The sequence below is a fragment of the Phoenix dactylifera genome, unplaced genomic scaffold, assembly GCF_009389715.1.
Source record: "Phoenix dactylifera cultivar Barhee BC4 unplaced genomic scaffold, palm_55x_up_171113_PBpolish2nd_filt_p 000955F, whole genome shotgun sequence".
Classification (NCBI taxonomy): domain Eukaryota; kingdom Viridiplantae; phylum Streptophyta; class Magnoliopsida; order Arecales; family Arecaceae; genus Phoenix; species Phoenix dactylifera.
Window position 1 is genome coordinate 59,824 of NW_024068313.1, and position 14,264 is coordinate 74,087.

At 40.7% G+C, this 14,264-nt stretch overlaps 1 pseudogene; it reads left to right on the forward strand.

Annotated features, from left to right (window-relative positions):
- The first annotated feature begins 332 nt into the window (after positions 1-332).
- LOC120107678 lies at positions 333-430 on the forward strand (annotated as a pseudogene).
- Positions 431-14,264: the final 13,834 nt, after the last annotated feature.

Below are 14,264 nucleotides of genomic sequence, written 5' to 3' on the forward strand. Positions count from 1 at the left end.
TCGTTGTTATGTTCTACGGTCTTGACGGGTTCATCCTTCTAAGTTCAATTTCCTCTACCTTCCTAGTAAGGGCTGCCATTTTAGCCTGAATATCATCCTGAGTATTAAGGTTGTAAAGGCCCCCATGTCCAATGTTAGTAGGCTTAGGCAAAGGTTTATTCATTCTATCCCCTGTATCCCATAATTGTGCAGTCTCTGCGAGAGAGTCTAAATAGTCCCATGCCTCATCGGGTTGCTTTTCCAAAAATAGACCATTGCACATAGTCTCTATAAATTGTTTCAACTGTGGGGACAACCCTTCGTAAAAGAAACTAATGGTTCTCCATGTTTCAAACCCATGATGAGGACAAGAGAGAAGCAAATCTTTAAATCTCTCCCAGCATTCATAAAATGTTTCATGGTCTTTTTGCTGGAAATTACTAATGTGCCTTTTCAAAAAGTTAGTCCTTGTGCGGGAAAGAATTTTTCAAGAATTCTCTTTGCATATCATGCCATGTTCTAACGATCTTGGTCTCAAGGAGTTCAGCCATGTTTTGGCTTTATCCTTCAAGGAAAAAGGAAACAAGGTTAATTTAAGGACATCTTCTGATACATTGGCACTCTAAATGTGATACTAATTTCCTCAAAATCCTTAAGATGAAGATAAGGGTTCTCGGATTCCATTCCATGATACTTTGGCAGCAATTGAATTACTCCTGGTTTGATTTCAAAGTGTCCTACATTTCAGGAATAATCATGCATGAAGGTTGACTAGTCCTAGTGGGATGTAAATATTATCGAAGTGTCATAACTGGGGGTCTACCTTCATCACCATGGTGACTTCCTACATCATCAGGAAAATTTGCCCATCTCATAAGGTGTGAGATACTGCGAAGGAATTTCAAGGATGTGTCCTAAGGGATGATCTAAAGTTGTACGACTTAAATCATACAAAATTTAATTAATTTTTTTTTAATATTTTTTTTTTAAAATAAATATAAATATAAGTACCAACTAAAGATACCCTAAAACTAAACCCTAAAACAAAAATCTATTCACAATCAAACATGCAACTAAACATTACACCTCAATTTCTAATGTTTTTCCTAAATTTCTAGACAGCTCCTAACTAGTTTGAAGAGGGCACCTAAGCCTCCAATCCGGTCTAATGAACCGAGTTGACCAGGTAAGCTCCCAGATAAGTGGAGGGGTCACGATGCGTTCGCAAAGGTCCCACTTAAAAACCCACTTGCCTCGAACAGATGAACTGTCTCCCTTATAGGGACAAAGCTTGCCTAGACATCAACTAAGCCACAGAGCGAAATTGGTGCAACTTTCGGTGGTCTTCATCCTATTGAGCTCGAATGTCCTTAGGGGCCAACGTCTAGTTGATTTTACTTAAGCTTAGGATATTTATGCAATGGGGTGATTTTTGGGCTAAGGACGAGTGATGAAATCTCGACCTTATCTTTTAAATGGGTTCAGCCCTTAGAGTATTTTATGCTGATGCCATATACTATATGCAACAATCAAGAGATTTTTTTTTTAATATTTTATGACATGACATTAAATTTCATTGAATAGGTGATCAAGCAAATTATTTATTTTTTTTTAAAAAAAAATTTCAATTACCAACAAGGGTTAATGAGATATGATAACAATAAAATTCTGATCTAAAACAATTAATTGCAGAAAATTCAAAACAGACAGCAGCAGGTTTTCGTATTAATCTGATAGTCTTAAAAGTTTCAGAATGTCAATCAGACCGTTCCGATGAAAGAAACACAGGTCCTGCACCTGACGACCAAATTTGAGTTCAATCAGACGGTTAATTTCTTTGATATCAGAGTTTGATGCAGACTGTGCAGGGAATAAAAAAAAATAGCAATAAAGATTTTTTTTTTTTTGAAAGAAAAAGACTAAATACTAAGATACTGATTAAATCTAAAATTATACTAATAAATCAGCCGTTCCCCGGCAACGGCGCCAAAAACTTGATGCAAAAATAAAATTGTTCTCCCAAGTGCAGGAGAATTGCACAAGTAGTAAATTCTCGGGAGTCCGAGGTCGAATCCTCAGGGAACGAAATATATGTGAGATTATTTAGTATAATTTCAGATTAATCAATTCAATAAATTTGTGGATTAAAATGATGTTTTGATTTTCAGAAATTAAATGCAAAGAATAATAAACAAAATTCCAATGAAATAAAGATGGTAGGGATCTGGAATTTCCTTTGATGATATTGCATCCAAAGAATAAACTCTATGGTTCTTGATTAAAGATTAAATGTAGGATAGATCTAATCATGGTATATATTTCATAAACATATGAAACTCAATTTCTAAGCATTCATCGTGCTTTCTACGTCTACGACGAATCAAATACTAAAGCAATCCATATAATCAATAATCATAATCCATTAAAGATCTATCTACGAAATAACTACGCATGGATCAAGAACATGTCAATAAATATAAATCATTGAAAGCAAAAGTTTAGAGTTTACTTCAAAGAGCAATACATCAAAGGTTCCTCCATCACCCTTCCTAGGACTTTAGCCACTCATTGAAAACTTTAATCCCTCTTTCATTTCTTTCTTTCCCCTTTTTTTTTTCTTTTCTTTTCGGAAACAGGGCCTCCCCTGTTTCCTTTTTCTTTTCGGATGGCAGAGGCCCTCCTCTGTTTTTCTTTTTCAATGGGAAAGAATGAGCCCCCCTCCCCACCGAGAGAGACCTTATATATCCCCCTTGATGGATCTCTCATGCCAGCTGCAGGATTACCTGGATGCGGAAGAGGAAGCTCGGACATGGACGGCTGGATGAGGGATCGACGCTCGATGAGAGCTGATCGCGGAAATCCCGGGATGCTGATCATCTTCGGACGCGGAGGGACGGCTGGAATGCGGAGATGCTCGCGCGGAAGCTTGGTCGCCGATGCTGAAATCACGGGATGCCGACCTACACGCGGACGGATGAGGGAGCTCTCGAACGGAAGGAGGTTTGGAGCTGGGATCACGGACGTCTGCGGGATCTGGGAAGGGCTGAAGCGTGGAGATGCTGGCGAACGGAAGAGCTGGGAGCTGAACGCGGGAGATTCGCAAACGGACGCGATGGAGAGATTCGCGGATGACTGCTGAATCATATGCAGAGAAGATTGCACGCGGGAGAAGCGGAAGGAAGCTGAGATCTTTGCTGGAATCTTGGATGCGGACGGCTGGTCGCAGGAGGATCGGACTGCTGGCGCTTGGATGGACGGGATGTGGACGTGGAAGCTTCACCGGGTGGATCACGATTACGGAGCTGGGAGGCAGACGTGTGGATGGGAGGTTGCTTGGGAGATATGATCGCACGAACACGGGATGGGAGCTGGAGCTCGGGAGAAACTGGAGGAAGCTTGGACTGATCTCGGATGCTGGATGGGGGATTCGTGGATGAGGCAAACTGGGATGAAGTCGGACTTGGATGGTGTGCTGGAGCTTGAAGCTTGGATGTGGCTGCAACCTAGTCGGCTAATGCTCCTTCTAGTGTGCAACTGGGACCGACCCCATGTGGTTGACTAATCACCTACTATGATGCAATCTTTTTGAACCCAATGTGCATGTTTAACTTTTGATTTCCGATCACCTGCACCCCACAAAATATAATATTAATACAGCACTTCTATCATTATTTGTTAGCAATAATACTAATTTAAGTGATGTGTAGATCGCACTTTTGTGCTCTCATCAACAACATTATCTCAAGTGCTTTGTAATCATCAAAATTCATCCTTTAGGGTTGACAATTTTGATTTATTAAAGCTATTCATTGGAATTTTGAATATTTTTAAAATAATTATTATATTCCAGCTACATTGTATAAGTGTGGTTATAGTTGGAAAGGCTATTGAGTTGATTTATGTTACTTTTAAATTGTTCTTATGAATATGAATATGAACTTAGTATTTGAAAATTATAGATATTCTTATTTTGAGTTATTTAAACTTATTGACTTTCTCTATATACTTAGTATTAATAAGAAAACTAATTTGAACTATCTAGTTGAGGTATTTATTACTTACTATGATGGTGAGATCATTATTTGGTCCTTTACAGATCCAAAGAACTAGATGCTGACAAGGTTCTAATGGAAGTGTGATTAGATGCAAGAGTAGAAAATTCATCATAACTTAGAATTAGTATTTATTAGTTCTTACTAATTTAATTTTCAGAGAATAATTGATGTTAATTTTTTGTGAACAAAATTTTTGGAGATTCTTGTTAGTTTTTGGATTATCATCATTAAATTGAAAAATTTTAGTTACTACTATTCCTTTTGCTTAATTCATTTTGTTGTGATATTATGATGAATGCCTTGCATAGTTATGGGGTAATGCTCAATGAGTGTGCAGAGGTTACTACATCCCTATCTTGCTATTTTAGGTCAGAGGTGTCAAGTATAATCCTGTGCGATGTGATGATCGCAGCAGAATATCGCACGGGACGTTGTTCATTATATTGAACGTGCCACAGATCGTAGAGTTCAAAAAAATTTTTGATCCAAATCCAGAAGACTTTTGAAACTCATAAGGAAAGGAAGATTAGGATTTGAAAGAGGTTGACTAAATATTATAAAAACTGAAACAAAAATTAGAAAATAAGATTTGAAGATCCCATCTTCAAACTTTGTGTAGGTGGAAAAAACACCGCAGCCTGATGATCATAAGAGGTTCCTGTTAGAGCCGCATAAGCTGTCCGGCCTCTACAGATATTCACACGAGGGACATGATTATCTAAGATCAGATCTTACCGGAGTGCTAGCTCCTTGCAAAGATCTCTCATGACTATCAAAATGATAAGAAGAAGATCAGCAACTACCTCCTTGAAGAAGAACTCTTTTTCTTCAACCTTCCTCGCGATGGAGGAAGAGGAAGGATGAAGCTTTTACCGTGGATCTTCCTTTCCTTGCAACCATGGAAGAAGAGGAAGAAGAAGATCTCTTGCTGCCGTGGAGGAGGGAGGAAGAAGAGGGCTTGGGCATGGAGGAAAGAACTCCTTCTTTCCTTGGGCATGGGATCTCTTCCCTTGATTCTCCTCTCAAGCAATGCCTTGGAAGAGAAGATCCCTTCACCTTGCTGCCGTGGAGAAGGAAGAAAGGAAGAGGGAGGAGGCATGGAGAAGGAACTCAATTCATCCTCTCACACGCCTCCAATGCCCCTATTATAATTGATGGCCTAGGATTTTTTCAAGGCTTATCATGACAAGAGATAAACTCTTCATAACCGCCCACCCTTGGATCAATGCCAAGTGTCAGTCCGGGGGGGACCACTACGGCTCCTCTCTTCTCGAGAATCCATACATCCCTTATCAGTGTATGGATAGCTATCTCTCGAGCACAGATTTAGGTTCGGCCTCTATGAAAAAATGGAGCACCTAACAACGCATCTTCACAGACCAAGAACTACGAGATCGCCCTTTCCCTAGTAACTTTTATCCATTGAGCGACGACCCTCCCTCGGCACCGTCAGATCACTAAGGCCGACTTTCATCCCTGCTTGACGGGTGGGTCTTGCAGTCAAGCTCCCTTCTGCCTGACGAGTTCGAAGAAGCGCATTAGCTATACAAGAATCTGTGTTGAGGTTGATGCGTCAAAGGACTTTTGACCTTCAATGCGGAAATTGTTCCTGGACCATTGTTTTTGTGGAATATGATTGGAGGCCTTCAGTCTGCTCCCTGTGTAAGGTTTTTGAGCACTCTATTAGAAGTACTTCACAAAGCTTCCCTGAATTGGATGGATGAAGAATCCAAAAAATCGATAAAAGATCAGATTGTTCGACGATTGGGCGCCATGATCATGTGGATTAGAATCCACTTAGGTAGTGCCTCAAATCAATGCATGACATGTGTCCTTGGATCTAGAGATTTGAGCCTAATCATATTAGGCTTGAACCTCTTTCATGGCGCCATGGTTGAGTCCTAATCACATTAGAAGAATTAGATGGGGCGCCATGCATCCTACAACGCCATGCGGACTTTAGAGTCCGCATAGTGTGAACACAACTTAATGCATTTTCATCCTACGATGCTATGTGGACTTTAAAATCTTCATAGTGTGAACACGACTTAAGGCATATACCATGATCTAATCAGGAATGACCCAATCATGAGCCCAACTCAATTTGGGTCGAACTCAATTTGATTTGGCTCATCAAATCAGCCCAATTGCAATCCAATTGCAATTAATTCCACTTAATTCTTCTTCTATTAACTCACTAACACTTAGTAGGTTAATTCAATCACCAATTACATTAATAATTGATATCAATTGTGATTCTAAATCATAATTATGATAGTCTGACTAATCAAATTCTCTATGTGTGTGATTCCGTAGGTTCTATTCTGTCTGGTAGTAAGACATATTGAGATCCCCATCTCAATATCACTGAAACTCCTTTCAGTGCACTGAAACTCCTTTCAGTTCTACTCTTAGGGTTCACTGATCACCAAGTGAATACCTTCGAGTCTGACAATCCAGCAGTATGTGGTGGCAACCCAGCAGAATGGAATGTCTGAACCTCTAGGTGCAGTTAGCGTATGATACAATCCCTCTATCATGGATCCGATAGGATGGAAGTTATGGATAACTCGTCAAATTCCATCGTCCGTCATATGTCAAATTTATTCGACTTCTAGTTCGAGATATGAAAAACTGGTGCGGGCACCAGAATTTGGAAAAGACTCCAATCAATTAACTCAAGGTCACTGTGGTTAACTTAAATTTGAATCGAGTCCTGTAAATAAAATTATTGAGTCAGAAAGCAAGCCAAGTCAGGTTTCTACCACCACCTTTGCACACCCTTGGAGCACCACCTCGGCATCCACATCAACATCAGCTAGCCACCTCACCGCCACTCCAACCAATGGAAGCACGCCAACCAAGATGAAGTCAAGCATAAGGAGCCGACCACATCATGCCATCTCATCAAAGGAACCAATGCAACGTCATCCCACCTCATCAGAAGAACCAATCCCTATGCAACATGCTATGTGCCACCTATTGGGACGCCACCTCAACACCACATCAGCAATCATCTCAACAGACGCCACCTCAACACCACATCAGCAATCATCTCAACCAAACGCCACCTCAACACACATCAGCAATCATCTCAACCAAGAGGATAATGCCAAATGGAAAAATCAAAATCAAAAGAACCAATCACCATGCCACCTCATACAAGTTGAAACGTCACCCAAATTCAAAGTCCAAGAGGTCGGCCACCATTTTACATCAAAATAGAGCAAGAAATGATTTTTTTTTCTCTTTCCCAGCGCTGAAACATGGGAGACCTCTATGCCGTTAATTTCAAATCCTCCCCAGCACACCAAAGCTTCCCAAATCCTCGTTTCAAAGCAACGTTCCCAATCTGCTTCGCGATCATCGTCCGCCCAGCCACCACCTTCCGAATCCAAGAAATGGCGTTCCGAGTCTTCCTCTTCCGGATTCCTTGCTCCAAGTCGTGATCGGCTCCTCCCAGCATCGCGTCCCAGCCGCTCGTGAAGTCAGCCGGGCGTCTTCCGCATCCAAGCATCTGCAGCATCCTCTTCATCCGGATCCACTCCTAGCAGCCAAGAGTCACAGCCGACGCTCCCATCCTCCCATGGTCCAAAGAAGGAAAGCCATGAAGCGTGATTCCATCCACGGATCCATAGCTCACGACCCAGCATTTCGTTTTTTGCCATCACCGTCCGCGTCTCCTCTGAAATCAAGATCCCCAAATCCCGGATGACCCCGCCTCTGCCTCTTCTCCCTTCCGCATTCACCAGCCTTTGCAATCAAGCCCGAGATCTAGCTATTCTCCACGGATTGATGCCCTTCATCATCTTCGCCCGCGATCTGCCCTCCAGCATCACGCCCTGGAATCAGCAGCCCATGATCCATTCCCCTTCCCGAATGAGCACCCTGGACGATCCTCTCCACGCGATCCATCGTTGGCTTCAAGGTGGAGTCTATATAAGGAGGAGGGTGACCATCGTCTGAGGGGGGAAGGGAGGAGGAGCTTGGTTCAAAAGAAAGAAAATGAAGAACAGAGCATGCTCTATTTTGGAAGAGAAAGAAGAATAAAAAAAACAAAAAAAAAGAGGGGAGAGACGCTGGGATGCCAAACGGAGCGGAAGTTTTTCATATGAAGACGGGAGGTCGTCCGGAAGCCATGCACGATTGAACATCTAGTCTAGGGCTGGATGAAGCCCTAGCAATGTAACAAGGCATTTGTAGTTCTTACTATTTAAATTTTTTGGAGCTCGTTTAAATTCTTATTATCAATAAAAATTTTTTTTTATGATGTTTGAACTTTGAGCATGCTATTTACTATTCATATTTGCTAAAGTAGTATAAGATGATCCATGTCTAGGAAGATGAGGTGTACTGCACTCTAGGTTAGCACAATTAGGTAGACACTTTTTGCTATACCTAAGATGGATCTTCCTAAAACTCTTTATGCTTTTATTTTAAAAGGCTTGTAGCTAATTTGCATGCCTCTCCAAAAGATAAAAAAATTAAGAACACAGACCCTGATGCAATGCTATGCGGTGGACTCCAAACCCTAGATCCATTTACTCTGATAAATTCTAATTATACTCATAGATTAATTTAGTTAAATCAAGTTAGCAAATTCTTCTTCTTGATTTATCTTTAAAGAAAAATAACTTATTCTCCAATTCCTGTGGATCGACACCCGTAATCACTATCCTACAGGATACGTGGTATTGCGTGGATTATGCCGGAATCGTTTAAAAAATTATGCTAAAACTTTTATGCATGATTAAGCATAAATTAATTTAAAATTAATTTGATCAGCTTAAGTCCTTTTGGTTTGACCTAATCCAATCAGGTCAAAACCCTGATTGAGCCCAAATTGAATCCAATTCAATTTGGCTCATCCTTAGCTAATTACTCAATCAATTGAGTTCATTAGCAATTAATTACTAATTAATCCTCGATAATTACTTTAATTATTTTATAAGATAATTTGCCAATCGAATTGACCAAATTACCCCTGAATGATTCTTAATCATTCATCAGCCTTCTTGATCAATCAGGAATCTTCTATGCGTGTGACCTCATAGGTTCGAACCTAAGCCGGTAGTATAGGAACGACTTCCTACACTAATCGATGTGACCATCTAGCAATGGTACCCGACGTCCGATAGGCCGAATATATGCGAAGCAAATATTCTGGAACCCTGAACTATGGTTACTGTATAATTCAATCCCTTTGACTCCTAATGCCAGGATGACTTAGAGCTCACTGTCAACCCTATAATTAGTACACCATTATGTGATTAACTTTAGATATCCCGTGACTCCTCACTGGATTACCCTGGCCAAGGTTTTGCTAAATTAATCACAAGACATTATCTCCTGTTTCAGGAGGGGTCAATTCCATCTTGACTCACAACTGACTACGCAAGTACTTGACTGCACCCAGTGACCTTCCGTCACTGAATTAGAAATTCAGGTAGTCCGGTACCAAAGTACAGTGAGTTGCTTGCTAGTCACAGGTTGCGGTCTCAGGTCAGAGGGCCAAACTTATACCCATATCCACTCGGAACATCTCTCGACAGTAGAGCGTTCCGGAATTGGTCACGTTCAGTGAAATGTACTCCTACACTTCACCTGTGGCATACCAGTGTCTCCACACTCCTTGGTTAAGAGGACAACCAACGTATATGTCACACAACGACCTAATCTCGATAATGTTGTCGTCCTAGTAACAACATATCATTTGGTCGCGAACAAGTTTAAGGACTCAAAGATAAATCCTCCTTTATCATAATAAGTCCTAAGGACTTCATCATATAAGAGTTCATTTGAAGATGAAATGATGAATAATGCCAAATAATACTTTATTAATTTGTCAATTTATTTACAAATTCAATCATCAATATGCTGACGATTGACATTTAGGATACAATTCCCAACAACTCCCACTTAGCCTAAAGCCAATCGGCACAGTATCTAATACCCATCTTCGACTTGTGTTCGTTGAACTCTTTGATGCCGAGGACTTTGGTAAATGGGTCAGCCAGATTTTCTTTTGTGTCAATCTTCTGAAGATCAATATCACCTCGTTCTATCTCTCGAACCAGGTGGTAGCGCGTAGAATATGCTTGGTCCGCTGATGTGCTTTAGGTTCTCTTGCCTGAGCTATGGCTCCAGTATTGTCACAAAATATAGGAACTGGACCATCAATGGAAGGTGCACTCCAGCTCGGTGATGAACTTGCGCAACCATACGCTTCCTTGGCTGCATCAGATGCTGCATGTATTCTGCTTCACATGTAGAATCTGCCACTGTATGCTGCTTGGAACTCTTCCAGCAGATGGCCCCACCCTTAAGAGTGAAGATATATCCCGACACGCTCTTGCTATCATCTTGATCTGACTGAAAACTTGAATCGGTATATCCCTCAAGTTTTAAGTCAGAATCACCGTAGACAAGCCACTGATCTTTAGTATTTCTCAAATACTTAAGGATGGTTTTTACAACCTTCCAGTGGTTGCTACCTGGATCAGACTGGTATCTACTCACTACTCCTAGTGAGTATGCCACGTCTGGTCTAGTACATGTCATGGCATACATTATAGATCCCACTGCCGAAGCATATGGAATTCTATCCATACTCTCTTTCTTGAGAGGTTGTCGGACAATCCCTTTTAGAGAGGTTAATTCCATGGCCCATTGGAAGATAGCCTTTCTTGGAATTAATCATACTGAACCTTTTCAGTATAGTATCAATGTATGTGGATTGGGATAATCCAAGCAATCTTCTAGATCTATCTCTATAGATCTTCATCCCTAGGATGTAAGATGCTTCTCCCAAATCCTTCATGGCAAATTGAGATGATAGCCAAACCTTTATTCCTTGTAATGCAGGAATGTCATTCCCGATTAAAAGAATGTCATCCACATACAAAACAAGAAATATAATAACTGAACCATTTGCCCATTTATAAATGCAAGGTTCCTCTTCATTCTTAATGAAGCCATATGATTTGATCACCTTATCAAATCGTATGTTCCAACTCCGTGAAGCTTGCTTTAATCCATAAATGGATTTTTGAAGCTTGCACACCTTAGACTCATCTGCAGATATAAAACCTTCAGGTTGCATCATATACACCTCTCTTCTAAATCTCCATTTAGAAAAGCGGTTTTAACATCCATCTGCCAGATTTCATAATCTAAGTGTGCTGCTATCGCAAGCATAATCCGAATGGATTTGAGCATTGCCACAGGAGAAAACGTCTCGTCATAGTCAATACCATAACGTTGACGATATCCCTTGGCAACCAGACGGGCTTTATAGGTCTCTACTTTTCCGTCTGCGCCCCGTTTTCTTTTGAAAATCCACTTACACCCTATGGGTTTAATCCCTTCGGGTGGGTCAACTAATGTCCATACATCATTGACCTTCATGGATTCCATTTCGGATTGCATGGCTCCAAGCCATGCATCAGAGTCATGCCTCTGCATAGCATCCATATAGGTGATCGGATCCTCATCGTTTTCATCAAGTTCGACAGGATCCCCGGACCAAGAAACCGTAGTATCTGTCCGGCTGACGTGGTACTCTACCTGATCGCCTTAATGGTGCATCTAAGATGGGTTCTGGATCTGATCTAATCAAATCTGACTCAACTAGTTCAGTAGATGGTGTCGGATCTTCTACATGTTGAACTTCCCTAAGCTCAACATTAGAGCTTTTAGTTCCTTCACTAAGGAATTCTTTCCTAAGAATTCTCTAAGAAAGCTCTATTGCTTACGAACAACTTTTGTTCTTCAGCAAAGTAGAAGTAATATCCTTTAGTTTCTTTAGGATAACCAACAAAGAAACATTTGTCAGACTTGGGTTCAAGTTTGTCTGTCTTCAAACGTTTGACATATGCTGGACACCCCCAAACCCTAAGGTGAGAGAGCATTGGCTTACGTCCAGTCCACATCTCATGTGGTGTTTTATTTACAGACTTACTTGGAACCTTATTTAGAATGTAGCAGGCTGACTCAAGTGCATATCCCCAAAAGGATATGGGCAGACTTGCAAACCCCATCATGGATCGAACCATGTCTAACAGAGTTCGATTTCTTCTTTCTGATACACCGTTATACTGTGGTGTACCAGGAGGAGTCCATTGGGAGAGAATCCCATTCTCTCCTAATATGTCAAAAACTCATTGGAAAGGTATTCGCCTCCTCGATCTGATCGAAGAGTTTTAATACTCTTTCCAGTTTGTTTTTCTACTTCATTACGATACAATTTGAACATTTCAAATGCTTCAGATTTATGTCTCATTAAATAGACATAACCATACCTAGAAAGGTCGTCTGTAAACGTAATGAAATATGAATACCCACCTCTAGCATCTGTGCTCATTGGCCCACATACATCAGAATGTACAAGGGTCAATAAATCACTGGCTCGTTCACCTTTTCCGGTAAAAGGTGATTTGGTCATCTTACCAAGAAGACATGACTCACAGGTTGTCAATGATTCACAATCATTAACATTGAGGATTCCCTCTTTACTTAACCTGTTCATCCTGTTCTTGTTAATATGACCTAGCCTATGATGCCAAAGGTAGACATCCGTGACATTATCTATTCTAGGACGCTTACTTGACGTGTACATTACATTAACAGGTTGTGATAACAAGTAGATGCCATTGCTCAATTGTCCATTCATTACAGTAACACCATTCATAATGATATCACAAGAACATTTCTTTATTGAAATTTCATAACCGTTCATGGCCAAAAGGCCTACGGAAATTACATTCAATAAGAACAGGACAATAGTGACAATCACTCAAGACAACTACATGAGAATTGAAAACAAGTTTGAGATTTCCTAAAGCTAGAACTGGAACAGATCTTCCATCTCCAACATTCAGGAATCTCTCGCTGTTTTCAAATCTCTCATTGACCTGAAGTCCTTGCAATGAATTGCATATATTAAACGGACTTCCAGTATCTAATACCCAGGTCGAATTATCACATATAGAGAAATTACAAGGTGTTATCATATAAATACCTTGATCAGCAACTGATTGCCCTTTTCTCTTGCTTAGCCTGTTCGGGTCAAGTGAGGTAAGGTACTGAGGACAATTCCTCTTCCAATGCCCCTGCTTCTTACAATAGAAGCATTCTGCCTGACTTTGGTCATCCTTAATCCTTTTGGTCTGACTATGCTGAGTTTTCAGCTTTCTATACCAATTATTGAAGTTGGGACCAGTCAACTTGTCATTATCCAATAATGAGCGAAGTGACAAACTTGTGGCCATTTCTACATAAAAGAAAATTTGGCTATTAGTATATGAATTGACTAAACACAGTAGACTTGGACTTTAGTCTAAAGATACTCCCACTATTTTATACAAATTGGTAGCCTCTACCTCCAATTCGAAAAATTACTCCTAATTCTTTAGTGGGCACTAGAACCCAATAGATCGCATATAGGCCCGAGTGTGGCTCGGCTAACCCATATGCACCTATTGGTAGGTTCTAAACCAGTTGCTTCACCAAGCAACTTCTAGTGATAATTTTGCCCTAGGTTCTTCGGCAGGCGTGTGGCGCCTCCACCGAATACCCTAGTCAGGTCCAACCATTAAATGATAGGGTTAAGTCTAATCAACTAATAGACGACCAAGCCCGAGTGTGGCTCGGCTCACCTGACCGCCTATTGAAGGTACACTTAACTCATCATATATTGAATGACAATTCCAATGCTTGATAAGTACCAGGCGTGTCGCGCCTCCAATAATTATCAAAACATTGGACCCATTATCACCCAACTTAATGGGAGGCTATGACCTAGTTATCCCCATTTTCAAAGGACCTAATAATTTTAGAGGATTTCATAATTAGGATAGATGAGAAGATCCGGTTAGTCTAATTTCTCCCACTGACTTCACCAAATCAGATTAGACTCAAACCGGTTAAGGAGACACCTAAATCAGTCAAACTGATTTTCTTATAGGCATGGGCTAACTCGAATCATTAAGTGATCCAATCAAAATGTGATTGACCATGTCGGCCAGGTAAGTGAGATCGGTGGAAGGGATATGCCATTAACTCGGCAAAGACGAATCAGTGCGAGTAGCTCCCAATTAAAAACCACCGGTCAAAACTGCCAAACTTACCTTAGACACCGACTGGTTAATCAATTTCGATTTGATTACTCAAATGACTCGGGCTACACCTCTGAGCCTAAATCAAGTTCCATCTTGGTCTAATCAAAGACAT